At 36.0% G+C, this 14199-nt stretch overlaps 1 protein-coding gene and 1 long non-coding RNA gene across 2 annotated transcripts in view; one reads left to right on the forward strand and one right to left on the reverse strand.

Moving 5' to 3' along the window:
• The window catches only part of TAFA1 (TAFA chemokine like family member 1), a 766369-nt gene that overhangs the window by 247821 nt on the left and 504349 nt on the right, over positions 1–14199 (forward strand). The window lies entirely within an intron of this gene.
• The window catches only part of LOC309637557, a 54528-nt gene that overhangs the window by 10751 nt on the left and 29578 nt on the right, over positions 1–14199 (reverse strand). The window lies entirely within an intron of this gene.

Genomic DNA, 14199 nt, shown 5'->3' on the forward strand with positions numbered 1-14199 from the left:
TACTAATACATGTAATGGACAATTTTATATAAATATAATACATATAACTGATATGAATCAATAAGATAAATAACCCAATAGGAAAATCGGCCAGGTCATGAATAAGCAGGTGACAGAAAAGAAAACATATATGGTAGATTACCTAAGAAAAATGTGCCAAAACTTCTTAGTAAGCAAGGGAAATACAAATTAACATCGCAATAAAATATTATTTTACTTCCCCTAAATTATGAGTTTGACAATACCAAGTGTTGGTAAGGATGTGCCACACAGGAACTCTTACACGTTACTAGTGAGGTTGTCCACAGAAGCTTTATTTTTAATAGCATTATACTAGAAGAAACCCAATATTCATTGGTAGGATAATTGATATATTGTGATATATTCACTAAATGCACTATTTTTTTATTTTTATTTTTTGGCCACACCGCGTGGCATGTGGGATCTTAGTTCCTCAACCAGGGATCAAACCTGCGCCCCCTGCATTGGAAGCGTAGAATCTTAACCACTGGACCACCAGGGAAGTCCCTAAATGCACTATTATATGACAATCAGAAATGGATTAACTATAGATACGTATGACAGCACAGTTGATGTTTCAACCAAGCAAAATTATTTGACACAGATATATATATGATAATCTGTTTAAAAAAGCACATGAGTGATAAACACAAATTTCAAGAGAGCGGTTATCTTCAGCAAGGAGGCAGAAAGGTGATACAGAGAAAGAACATACGAAGATAGGGCAATATTCTAGATTCTGGGTGGCAGATTTATGTGTTGATTTTATTAGACATCGTAGGGTAGATGCATGTTATATATGCTTTGTGCAGAGCAAATATCTCGTAACATAAATAAAACAAAATTCATATATTTTTTAAGTGTCATGGTATGGGAACCCAGATGTATTCAATGCTTTGAAACTAGGCCCATTTTAATTGCAGTGTTGATGGATTAAGGATTTAAGCAGACAATAGAATATACTGGCAAATCCCTGGAGTCCCACTGCCTATATGAGAATCCTGACCCTGCCACTGACTAGCTGCAGGATACGGGGAAAGTTTCTTAATTTCTCTTTACTTCCATTTCTTTGTCTTTAAAACGAGGATAAAAATAGGCCTGGCTTTACAGGATTGTTATGAAAATTATATGAAGGAATGGGGGTAAAGCTCTTAGTATACAGTTGCTTGTACACATAGTAAATGCCTAGTGACTATGACCTAGACAGATTCAGAGGCCTGAAATGTGCTGACACACAGTCTCCCTTGCACCTCTGACATTGCTTTGAAGAGGCCTTGGCCCCAGTAGCTACTGCCCCCTTTGCCTCGGCTGCAGAATGAACAGACATGAGCCTAACCCGGATGAGAAGCCAAGCCCCAGTGGGCCTCTGTCTGAGTCAGGGCTGCCTGTCTGAGCTCAGCCAATACACAGTTAGAGAACTAAGAATAAATGTTCTTAAGCCTATGAATCTTAAGAGCATTTTGTTTGTAAAAGTAGTTAACTGATACATGAGCTGCAATTATTGTTGTTGGTATTATTACTATTAAAGATTTCAAAGATAGTTGCTACTGGGCTTGCAAAGGTTGTCTCATTCACATTAGTTGTACCTAGACAGGTTGGATTTAATGCCTTAAAAGAATAAGAATTTTCTGTTTCTATCTCAAGCAGCTGCCAGAAGCATAAGTATCTTATTCCCGTTGACCTCGTCTCTCCTCTAGCTCCAGAACACATAGGCTTGAGTCAGCTCGACTGCAGCACACTGCCATTGTCAAAAAGACCTGAGGACAAAGATGAGATGTACTGTCCCCAGTTCAGTAAAGAGTCAGCTGTGTAACAGCTGTTCGACATCTCTAGTATGAATGTTGTCCTTTGTTGTTAGAGCATCATCATACAGTCCATAAACCACCCATGCATTCATTGTTTTATTGATCTGCACTGCCACCTGCCTGGTAGCCAGGGTCAGGATGATGTTGCCTCCTGTGTAATGAAGAGCCCTAATCTCAGAGCTGTTGTAGTGATTTGCCCAAGGCCACAAAGCTTGTAAATGGTACAGCTGAACCCAAATCTGCAATTTCTGATGCCAAGTACTGGCTTTCTCTTACTGCTTCATGGATGCCTTTTAATACCTCCAATTTTTTTGTTTGAGAATATACACTTTTCAACAGATTGCATCACCAACAGATTGGGTCAATCTCTTAGGTCACACTGGTGCCACGGGAAGTGTGCTGACACCTAGGTAGTAACAGTCTGTCATTCTGACGTCAAATACACAGATCCCGAAACAGTAACTTCTGCAACTCTAGGTCTTTCTTGATTCCTCAAATTGTGTTTGGTTAGAAGATCTGGTGAGGGAGTACAGATGGGGTAGCAACAGATCTTTACCTGAAGTAACGTGGACATATCTGAACTCGTTAACTGGTCTATGCATTAACAAGAGGCTGCAGAATCAATGCACAAAGCCCTCTTTTCCTACGCTTATTTAGAAGGTAAGGTATCATGTGAAATGAATTAATAAGTGAATTTATCATATTTTCTTTAGAACTACTGCACAAACAGAAACACAGTAATAGAGGCTTTCCAAGGGATTGCCTCTGCTTAGAACATTATCTGACATCTTTGTGAAAGTCTTTTAAATAATGTTGCAATATTTTCAATCATATGTCTTATTTTTATGAAATGAGATTATATAAGAGTTTCTAAAAGTTTCTTGTTGTTGGAAGAGAACTGGGTTCTATGATTTAGAGTTAGTGAGGAAGACCTGGGCATTTGACTATCTAAATTACAATCTCAATTCTACCACTTGCTGTTTGTGTGACTTTGGACAAGTTAGTTAAGATCTCTGGCCCTCAGGTTTCTCATCTATAAAATGAGGCAACTGATAAGACCTTTCTTGTGGGTTTTGTGAAGATGAAACAAGATAATGCATTTACAGTGCTTAGAAAAATAACTGGCACTAGTGGGTATTCAAATGCTAGCAATTTATTACGAATTATTTCTCAACCAGATATTAGCTGGGAATCACCTTTGTCAGTTTGATTCATCTGAGCAGTATATAGTATTGGTTGATTTATCTGAGTATTATGAGGTGGTTCAGAGATTGGACTTGAGTCAGAACTACTTAGGTTTCAGATTCCATGGGCAAGTAGCAGAATATCTTGAGACTCCAGTGCTTTTTTTTTTTTTAATGCTGCAAATAAGAGAATCTACCTTATAGGATTGTTCAGAAGATTAAATGAGAAAATCATTTAGAACAATGCCTCACACATGCCAATATTTTTTAAATGGTAGTAATGGTACAACAATGAGGGAGTTGGAATAAAGAGCTAAAGTTCATTATCTTTGTCTTTACTGGTCTGAAAGTGTTTCCTCTGTAAACCTCTAACAAGAACGTATTAGGATCCAGCCATTGACATCTTTGTGCTGTTAGCAGCCTGTCCCTGGATTACTGGTCTCTGGCTCCTGTCAGGTAGCTCAGCCTGCACTTGGCTTTGGGCCCTCCCTCCCTAAAGGGGGTACATTTGGGGCTGAACCAGAGTCCATACACATGCAGTGGGTCCCCCGGCTCACAGCTGCTGTCGGTATGTCGCCTAGAACACTCTCTCCTTGAGCGCGTTCCTCTGAATTGTCATCCCAGTGGTGGTTGGAATAGAGGTTTCCCCTCAAAAGTCCCTTCTTCCTGCATTAGATTCCACATTTCTGACAAGTCTGCAATTCCATTTCTGCACCTCCTTTGTTCCACCCCAGACAGGTTCTGTCCTCTCTGATCTGTTATCAATCCCTGGAGTGCTTCTGTCTTTCACTCCAGCCTGTAACAATCCAGGCCTATCCTCCTTTAAATGTCTAGCTAGAAACATTTCTTCCTTCACAGTTAACCTGAAATTCTCTCCTTCATCTAAACTTCTCATTGCATTGAAAAAAAATCTAAACTTCCTACCACAGCCTGTAAAGCTCTATCTGTTCTTGTCTTGTCTGCCTCTCTGATACCATCTCCTGCTTCTATGCTTTAGTCAAACAAGCCTCTGTCTTTTCCTTTAGGACTTCAAATTCATTATCACCTACTGCTTTAGTATTTACTGTTCAACTCTGCCTGGAAAGCTTTCTTCCAAAGTATTTCCTGGTTGGCTTTTTTTTTTTTGCCTCAAAGAGGTCTTTCCTGACCATCCAATAAAAAAAAAAAAAAAACCCACAAAAACAAAAAAACTCATTCTTATTCCCATCAATCTTGCACAATGGTTCTCACCTGGGGAGGAATTTGCCCCCCAGGGGATATTTGGCAATGTTTGGAGATCTTGCTAGTTGTCATAACTGAGAAGGTGCTCTTGGTACCTAGTGGGTAGAAGCCAGGGATGCTACTACACATCGTACAATACACAGTATCACCCCGCAGTCAAGACTTATCAGACACAATATGTCAGTAGGGCTGAAGTTGCAAAACTGCAGTCAACATCTCGTCTTTTTATTTCCTTCAAGGAATTTGGCACTCTTTGAAACGAACTCATTCATTCATTCTTTTCTTGATTTGGCCTGTCTCCTGAACTAGGATGCAAGCTCCAAGAGAGCAGGAATCTTATCTGTCTTGGTCAATGTTGCATCTCCAGTGTCTATAATGGTGCCTGACACTTGGTAGAAGCTTTAAAAGTTTTAATTGAATTACTAAACCAATCAGTGAATAACTTTCGGCAGAAAGTTTTACTATGCATAGTACTTAACCACATTGAGTCATGCATGGTGTGTGTGTGTGTGTGTGTGTGTTGGTTATTTGTGCATGTTCTTGGATTATATACTTGCTGGCAGGGATATGACCCCACAGTGACTAGCATAATGAATAAACATATGATGGCTGAAATGAACTCATTAGTAGGAAATACCCAATGTGAGCATATTTGGCTATTCCTGTGTGTCTAAGCAGCTATGTAGCAATCTTCAGGATCATAGGCTGGTGGTTTTCTTAACTGTGCTCTGCTGAGAGTGCTTCAGTGGTTCTTCGTACATTTAATTATGATTTTATTTTTAACTGTATTTTTAACTACACAAAAATTAATAAAACCCAACATACACGCTCATAATACCTGTGAACCAGTTTTGAACACATTGAAATTCCAGGCTCACCATCTTTTTTTGTGAAGACTTTGAAATACCACCCCTGCCCTCTGACACACACACCCTATTTCTATGCATAGGCAGTGTTTGAAAATCTTGAGAACATGCTAATGATTAGGGATTGTTTAACTCTGCATGGTATCATTGGATTAAAGTTCAGAAGTGCACTCGTCTGCTCATTTGAAACCAGGCAGGTGAGAACAAGGTCAATGAAATGTCAGTGATATCTCTGACATAGTTCTCCTAAGGGCAGAGCAGCACACACTGTGGTGACAAGAAAGTGTGTGGTATGTATTGGCACTGTCCTGTTCTGGATAGTTTCAGCAATTACTTTAAGCACGATAGAATGTGGACTTTACTTGTCATGGAATCAGGGGACTATGTACCTCTTTGTTCAAAAGGGAACCAGCATATCCATGTGATGCTTGTTGAAAACTGTGCCTCCATCACTCCCACACTTCTGCAGTCTGGGTACACAGGAGACCAGACTCATTCAAGATAACAGGGACCTGTGGATTTTCCCCCTTCCTCTGGAAAGGAGGTCAGGGAATCAAGACCACGTAGACATTAGGAATTTCTGATCAAGCTTGCTAATTGTGTTGTTTAAATTTTCTATATCCCTAGTAAGTCTTTTCCTGCTTGTACAAAAAGTACACCATCCTTCCAGTGTGATGGTGAACTTGCCTATTTTTCATCTTGTAGTCGACATTTTTATTTTGCTCTTTTTAAAATTAATTTTGATTGGAGTACAGTTGCTTTACAACGTTGTGTTGGTTTCTGCTGTACAGCAAAGTGAATCAACTATACATATACATATATCCCTTCTTTTTTGGATTTCCTTTCCATTTAGGTTTGTAGTCGACATTTTTTACTTTATGTACTTTGAAGTTGTGTTTTTAGGTTTATACAAGTTTAGAATTGTGTATCTTCTTAGTGAATTAAATTGCTATTATGCTTAGTACTAAACTATTACTATTTGTATGAATCATCTTTCTCTTAAAGTCTATTTTGTCTAATATTATTATTTCTATACTCATTTTCTTTTAGTTAATATTTACTTGATATATCCTTTGTCTTTCAATTCCTCTAAGTCTTTAAATTTAGATCTATCTCCTGGAAGTGGCAGATAGCTGCTGGATTTTTTAAAACCAGTAGGACAATTTTGTATAACTAGACTAGAGATTTTAGCCCATTTACATTCATATGATTTCTAACGTATTTACATTTATTGTTGTCATCCTATTTATGTGCTGCAGGTCTTTTTTTTTCTTTGTTTTTTCTTTCTTCCCTTATTTTAGATTGATGATGGAGTTTTCTCTCATTCTACTTTATCATTTTATTAGTTTAGAAGGTCTGTGTTGTATGTCTATCATTTTAGTAATTACCCAAGCTATTGTAACATGTCTGCCTATCTTAATGACATCTGGAGTTAATATTTTTATCATACTGCAGAATGATACAAGACCTTACAGCAATTTACTCTGATCATCTCCTCCCTACTTAAATATTACCATTATCCAGTGTTTCAGTTTTAATTCCTCCCAAAGTAGACAATATTATTATATTTTATAGTGTTAGTGATTTTTTAACTTACCCACATATGTGCCAGTATCTTTTCTTACATTTCTTCTTGCAACTTAGCCTTTCCATGTGACATAATTTTCCTTCTGCTTGATATACATTTTTAGAGTATTTTTTTAGTGAGTCAGAACCTTCAGTAAAACCTACTAAGTTGTAGCTGTATGACTCTTACTCTTATGATAGTGTGGGTGAGCAAATTCTTGATATTGTTAGTGATCAAACTTTAAAACAAGTTTCACTGTATTTCAAGTTTCTGGGTGCTCTAAATTAAGAAGACCAGAAAGATCACAGGTGGAAATCCTTAAGAAACACAAATACAATTACTACTGTTACCTTGAACTACATGATGTTGTCATATTTGCTGGTTATCATTGGTCAATATCAGGAATTTCATATCATTTATCCTAATATTTATAGCAATTCATATATAAAGGTACAAACACAGAAAGTGAGAACCCAAGCTTGATAATAATCTTAAACTAATTCTAAATATTTTAATTGATCAAAATTGCCTTCTTATTGATGGACACTAATAAGAAAATATAAATTTGAACATAAAATTAATTTACATTAAAAAGATATCACTTTAGATTGTTTTACATATTGGGTTTCCGTAGAATATTTCATTTGAGAACCCGATTCCTCTAACTAAACCAAACCAAAGGAGGAAGCATGAATTTTGTCCTTAGATATATAATTCTTTACCTGTTTATTATTCTTTGATATAGAACCTTAAGATATGCTGTTGTTGTCTTCTCAAATCAGGACTATGTAGTCTCTGCTTCACTTTGACTAATATACACAAAGCTTTTGAAAAAACTTCTGCAAACCTGTGAGTTAATTCAGACTTTTCACTCATATGCTATGTCTGACATTTCTCTCACCAAAAGTGAAGGCTAATGACAATTTATATCTTTCACTGCATGCTTTTCCTAAAATTCTTTAACTGCTTTCTAGCACACAATCACATACTCTTCTTAGAAGAGGATTTGATGTTTGTGACAAACCAGTCTAGAATAAATGAATTGCTAACAATCTAGCTAATGACAGTAATTAATTAAACTATTTATTAAAATTTCTTGCTTCCTGGTAAAAGATAATATCCCTCTAGTTTATCTATTTCATTGGCACAGAATGTTAACGTAAATAATATTGTGACAAATGACAAATAAATGTCATTTATTATGACAATGTAGTCAAAATGACTTTTCCCTTGCCTATAATATACTTCCAATTCATATAGCTCATGGAAATAAACATCACCATTCCCATTATGTTCTTCACGCTTACCTCCTTTATCTCTTGACATACTTTGAGAACTAAAGATCTAATTTTGGTGAATAAATAAAATAAGAACAACCGTTAAGCAAATTCAGTAATTATGTAACTGGTTGACAGTTCTACTTTTAATAATTTTATAATTTAATGATTTAAGTAAAGATCTATTTTTAGAATTATTTTCCTATGGAAGGATTATTTAATATAGATTTTAGTTTAAAAAGAACAACGATTCTGACCTCATCTTCCTCCTCACCAACCATTAATCATCACCATTATCTTAACAACAATCGTCGTTACCATTCTTTATATCATATTCTCTGCAAATTTACTTAAATTAGTTCATTTAATCCTCAGAACGATGCAGAGAAGTACATAGAATATGTAATATTCCCCAATTTAGAGGTGAGAAAAATGAGCTCTATGCATTTTAAGTGACTTAATCAAGCCGAGACTTGATTCTAGACCCTCTGTTTCTGCCTAGTGTTCTTTTTCCTCCCTCCTACGATCCTAGTATTTGCAAAGCTGAAACCTATCACCTGTAACGAGCAGTGATTTCTATACAAACTATAGATACCTTCTTTTTTTTTTTTTTTTTTTTTTAAATTTATTTATTTTTATTTTTGGCTGTGTTGGGTCTTCATTTCTGTGTGAGGGCTTTTTCTAGTTGCGGCGAGCGGGGGCCACTCTTCATCGTGGTGCGCGGGCCTCTCACTATCGGGGCCTCTCTTGTTGCGGAGCACACACTCCAGACGCGCAGGCTCAGTAGTTGTGGCTCACAGGCCTAGTTGCTCCGCGGCATGTGGGATCTTCCCAGACCAGGGCTCGAACCCGTGTCCACTGCACTGGCAGGCAGATTCTCAACCACTGCGCCACCAGGGAAGCCCATAGATACCTTCTTAAAACAATTCTTGAATCTCAAAATTGAATACATGATTTTAGTAGATTAACCTATTGTAATACCTTAGACATCAGCCACAGTTTGGACAGACCTAAAAACCTGTATTGTCCAACTTGATAGTCACCAGTTATATGTAATTGCTGAGCACTTGAAAAGTGCATAGTCTGAATTTAGCTGTGCTGTAAGTATCAAAACCACACTGGATTTCAAAGAGTTATATACGACAAAAAGAAAGTAATATATCTCATGAATAATTTCTAATATTACATGTTGACATGAAAATATATTTTGCATGTAAAGTGTTTGACATATTGTTAAATTAATTTCAGCTGTTTTTAAAAATGTTACTAGAAAGTGTAAAATAATACACATGGTTCACATGTATGCCTCACACTATATTTTTATTGGACAATACTGCCGAAGAGTTGTCGTTCTCCTTGGGCATAGCTTCCTGATTTCACTCTTTATTTTCCCTTTAAAAGTGATTGAAACTTTTATGCCAGTACTTAAGCCTCATATTAACATAGTCATCTGTTTATTTCCCATATTTGGCACTCTACACTTTTATTTAGACCCTGCTAGGCTATATAAAAATTTATTAGAGCCTTCCTAGATATTTGAAATAGTTTTCAAATTAGAAATTCAGGTATGTCCTCAAAGTCCAGTGTGTTCTTAAAAAAAAAAGTATAAAGGTAGAGAGAGGGTTAGATCACAAAGCAATTTTATCCTGCAAGGTTAGAACTTAATGATAAATGATAATGATAATGATAAAAATTTAATGCTAAAGCAAAATTTTGCTGAATAAATACATTAAGAAAGTTCTGCCTGAGTTTCCTCATCAACTGTATATAATATATATATAATACATATATACTTTCCACATATATATACACACATATAAATATTAGGGTTTTATATCAATTATTTATAACTATATAATATATAAGTATATATTATGTATAATAATGTGTGTAATATATATTAGGGTATTATTTTAGGGAGATTTTATATATATACATATATATATATCTTTACATATATACACACACATGCATACAACTTTCCCACACACATACAACTTTCCCAATGTGTGGGTGTGTATATTCATATATATGTGTGTGTGTGTGTGTGTGTTTCAAGGATCAAATGAGTTAGTACACATACAACACAGAACAGTGCCAGCCATAAACAATAAATATTTGCTTTTATTTTATTATAAATTTTTATCAAAGAACCCTCACAGATCATTCATTATATTCTCAAATGATCTATGGCATGGTAGAACTTCATAGGTAATATGGGAGTGATTGTTAATAAAAGACAGTTGTAGAAACATATCTAAATAACATTGTTGTCTTTCCATATCCTTTTACCTAAATATCCCTTCATTTTTGCAACTATGCTCTTTATGTTTATATTATTCTTAGAATTCCACTACTAAAGGGAAAATAACTACTAAACGTTATTATTTAGTCACACTCCCTTACTTAACAGATGAAGATGCCACCCAAAAAAGTTGAAAGTTATGTTTTGCACTCAGTTATTTAAGAGAAGCAAGAGTAATAGTGGCGTTTTATTGAGCAATTGCCACAGGCTAGGGCTGTGTAAAAGCTTTGAAGACTGTATCTCATTTAAGCAACTAAACAAGCAACTAAAATACTGTAACTTCTCCCTGACGTATGTGAGAAAATGGGAGCTAGAAGAGATTGACTTAGTTGTCCAAGGTCACATGGCAGGTAGTCTGAGAACCATTGTATAAACTCTAGTTTGATTTCAAAACTTGTGGGCTTGATCTTGTATTTTGTTGCTTTCCTTGTTGGTTTTGTTGTTGTTGTTTTTAAAACAAAGTAATAACATAAGGGATTATAAACTCTCTACTTTTGGTTAGTCTTGGATCAAGGGGAATTGGAGGCATTTGTTGAATCTAAACTCTAATGGGCAGCAAATGCCAACACGGAAAGGAGGCAGTCCCAGATTTATGGTTTTAGAGCCCTGGGCAAACACCTCAGAGAGGCCCTTGATCTGTTCATCTCAATGGGAATAAACATACAGGATGAGGAATTAACCGGGTTATGATGGACAAAATATATAGACACACTTCCTTGAGGGACGTGTAAAGTGATTGAAGGAGGAAACCCAAAGAATGTCACGTGGACTGTGAAAATGACTTTTTGCTTCTTCTCAGTTTAGAGACACCAGAGCTTAACTTTTATCTCCCAACAAAAGCATTAAGTGATCAAACAAATTTCAGGATCTTTAATCTAACAGACCTAGTGTAAATGGATTAAATAAGTTTAAAATTAGGTAAAAGAAAATTGAATTAATTTAATTGCTTGCTAATGTAGGAAAAAAATCAACTTCTCCCTTTATTATTAAACTGGTTTAAAAATGTATCTTAAGTAATGTATCTAAGCTAATATGAGATCTACTGGGCTGAATGATTTGAACAGCCGAATTTGACTTGGAAACGACATGAATGCTTTGGATCCTTCTAGCTTGAAAAAAATCCTCCACAAATAAATAAATTGTTCATTCCTAATTTAAGGAGATGGAAGGAAGAATGGAAGATGAATACATTTCATTCAAACCAAAAATATTGTTTCCAGTGTACTGGATCCAATGAGTACAAAATAAGATCGTTCCAGAAAATTCACATGGAAAGTGACTACTGGTGGTAAGAATGGGTCTAATAGTTTGCTATTACTGCTATGACAGATTACCACAAACTTGGTGGCTTAAAACAATAGAGACTTATTTGTTCTATAGATCAGAAATCTCACTGGGGTAAAAATCGATGGGTCTGCAGGGCTGGGATGCTGCTAGAGACTTTAGAGGAGAATCTGTTTCCTTGCCTTTGCCAGCTTCTAGGTCCTGCCTGCACTTCTTGGCTTGTGGCCCCATTCCTCCATCTTGAAGGCCAGCAGAATAGCATGTGCAAATCTCTCCCTCTGACTTCCACACATACTCTCTCTTTCTTGTCTCCCTTTTCCACTCATCAGGTCACTGATGCAACCAGACTTCATCACAGAGACACAATTCCCTTGTGCTGTGCCTGTCTTCCTTGTGATCAGCTTTACCCATTCCTCTCTTCCCATCTCTTCAGTCATCAAGTCTTAGTAGCCACAGATCCTGCTTTAAATTACTGTTGTTTTCATTTAGATAACTTATCATTTTATGCTACTCCATTATCATCCTAGATGTTTTATCCACCAGATTTATCTGAGATCAGATTCATTTGGTCATCTGTCCTCTTGGGACTTTTGACTAATGCATAAACTTGCATCAATACTGTTGGATTCTTTCTCTGCATGATTACTGTGTGTCACCACTGGTGCTGTTCATTCTATCCTCTCCATATAATTCCTACTATTCAAAGAATTTCCTGGCTTAATCCTAGTTCTCTGTTTCCATTGTACCATCTGTAAACTTGCTCACAATGTCTCTGTGTGTACGAACACACATAATATGTGTATACAGCCATGTGTATACAGATGCTCACAATACCCAGGTGTGTGGATAGATGTGCATAATATCTGAATATGTCTACAGACACACACCTATAATTATATGTAATTTGTGGACATAAATATTTGGCAAGAACACCCTCACTTAAGAGAAGAATAACATCCAGTGCTTGTGCTAGATATTTGGAAAATTTGGAAGATGAATTATATGGAAGCAGTTATGATGAAATTATGGAGATAGTTTTCTCAGAAGACACTGGTTGACAGAGGAACATTCTCTCTGTGTAAAAACCAAACCTTGGTTTCTGGGACCCAGGCAAGTCTAACTGACAAGAGGTAAATTTCATCACAAGATCCTAGGAATATTTCATCACTAGGGAGTCAGCTTATGGAAGACCCACAGTCTAGTATTAAAATGGATCACTAAAAAAAAAAAAAAAAAAAAGGATCACTACTGGTGAATTAATGTTAGACACTAGACGTTATTTTACCATATTCCTTAATATAAACCATGGTGTGAAATAAGTAAACCTATAAGTGCAATATTCAGATTCAGTAAATGGTAATTTTTTCTGTTGAAGTTTACTAAATAATTTAATAAATTTCCCACCAGAATCCCATGAAATTCCAAATAAATCAGTAGATTTTCAGTTAAGCTGTTTAGTGCTTGTAATGAAACCTTAATGTCTAACAGTGTCTACTGTTTACATTTGCCTGGGGTCTCTAAAACATTATGAGATGAAACGATTTTTCTGGTCCTTGGTGTATGGCTGTCATAGAATTAAAGTGTTTCATAATTTCATATTTGAGAGAATAACTTCCATTCTTCAGTCTCCTGTGGGAAAGAAGAAATAGGTGCGGCTGCATTGAATGGTATGCTGTCTTGTCTAGATTGAATTTGTTATGAATTGCATGGTTCTCAATGGTACTCTCATGCATCCTTAAAACAAACCACAAATTCTATGGGACATATTTTCTTCTTTGCTGAATACTGAGAGTGCATAAACGATGATTTAAGGGTCATGAAACTGAAGTTGGTATAAGGCTACAAACAGCATGTTAATTTTCTTTAGAAACATAAAAGAGAGCTTGTTTTGAATATCATTAAAAGTTTAATAAGAGTTCCTTTCAAGGCACTGCACAAAAGCAGCTCTACAGAAAAATGAATATGTACCCATTAGCCTTTGCTAAAATATACCCAGATTTCCAATTATACAATGCTTGTAAAGCCAATGATTTCCTCCTTTTAGAATCACTTAAAACAAGTGGTAAGAATTATATTGTTATTTAAATAGGGAACATTCATGTATAAAGAACCGATTTCTGTCTAAACTTAAGAGATTGCAGAACTTAAACATGACTCTATTTGAACACTTTGGACAGTTCAGAAGGAGGAATCAAAACAGCACAGAGGAGCGAGTTAGCCTACTGGGCTCTGGGGAACAACTGGTCTCTTAACTTTTCTATGAGCTCAGATAACTGAGTTCATTCAACAAATCTCCGCTGAAGTCCTGTTATGGCTACACTTTGTTCTAGGCACTGGGGTATAAGGCTGGACATGTTAGCCGATGTCCTGCCTGAAACCGACTGCATTTACTTTTTATTGGGGTGACAGACAAAACTCATAAACAAATTGATATGTAGTGTAATGTCAGGTTGTTAGCTGTAAGTGCTATGAGGGAAAATAAAGCAAGGTCAGGGGCAAAATGATAGGAGTGTGACCTAATTGCCCAGGTTTAACTTTCCTCACAAGGAACTTTACCTTATGATTTTTATTTGCAGGAGAATTTAAAGCAGCTTATAGAAATACACAAGGCACAGAATAATTATATAAATATTTGAGGGAGTTAGGCATAAGATTAGGAAAACAATTAC

The sequence above is a fragment of the Balaenoptera physalus genome (assembly GCF_965194825.1).
Source record: "Balaenoptera physalus genome assembly, chromosome: 11".
In the NCBI taxonomy this organism is placed as follows: domain Eukaryota; kingdom Metazoa; phylum Chordata; class Mammalia; order Artiodactyla; family Balaenopteridae; genus Balaenoptera; species Balaenoptera physalus.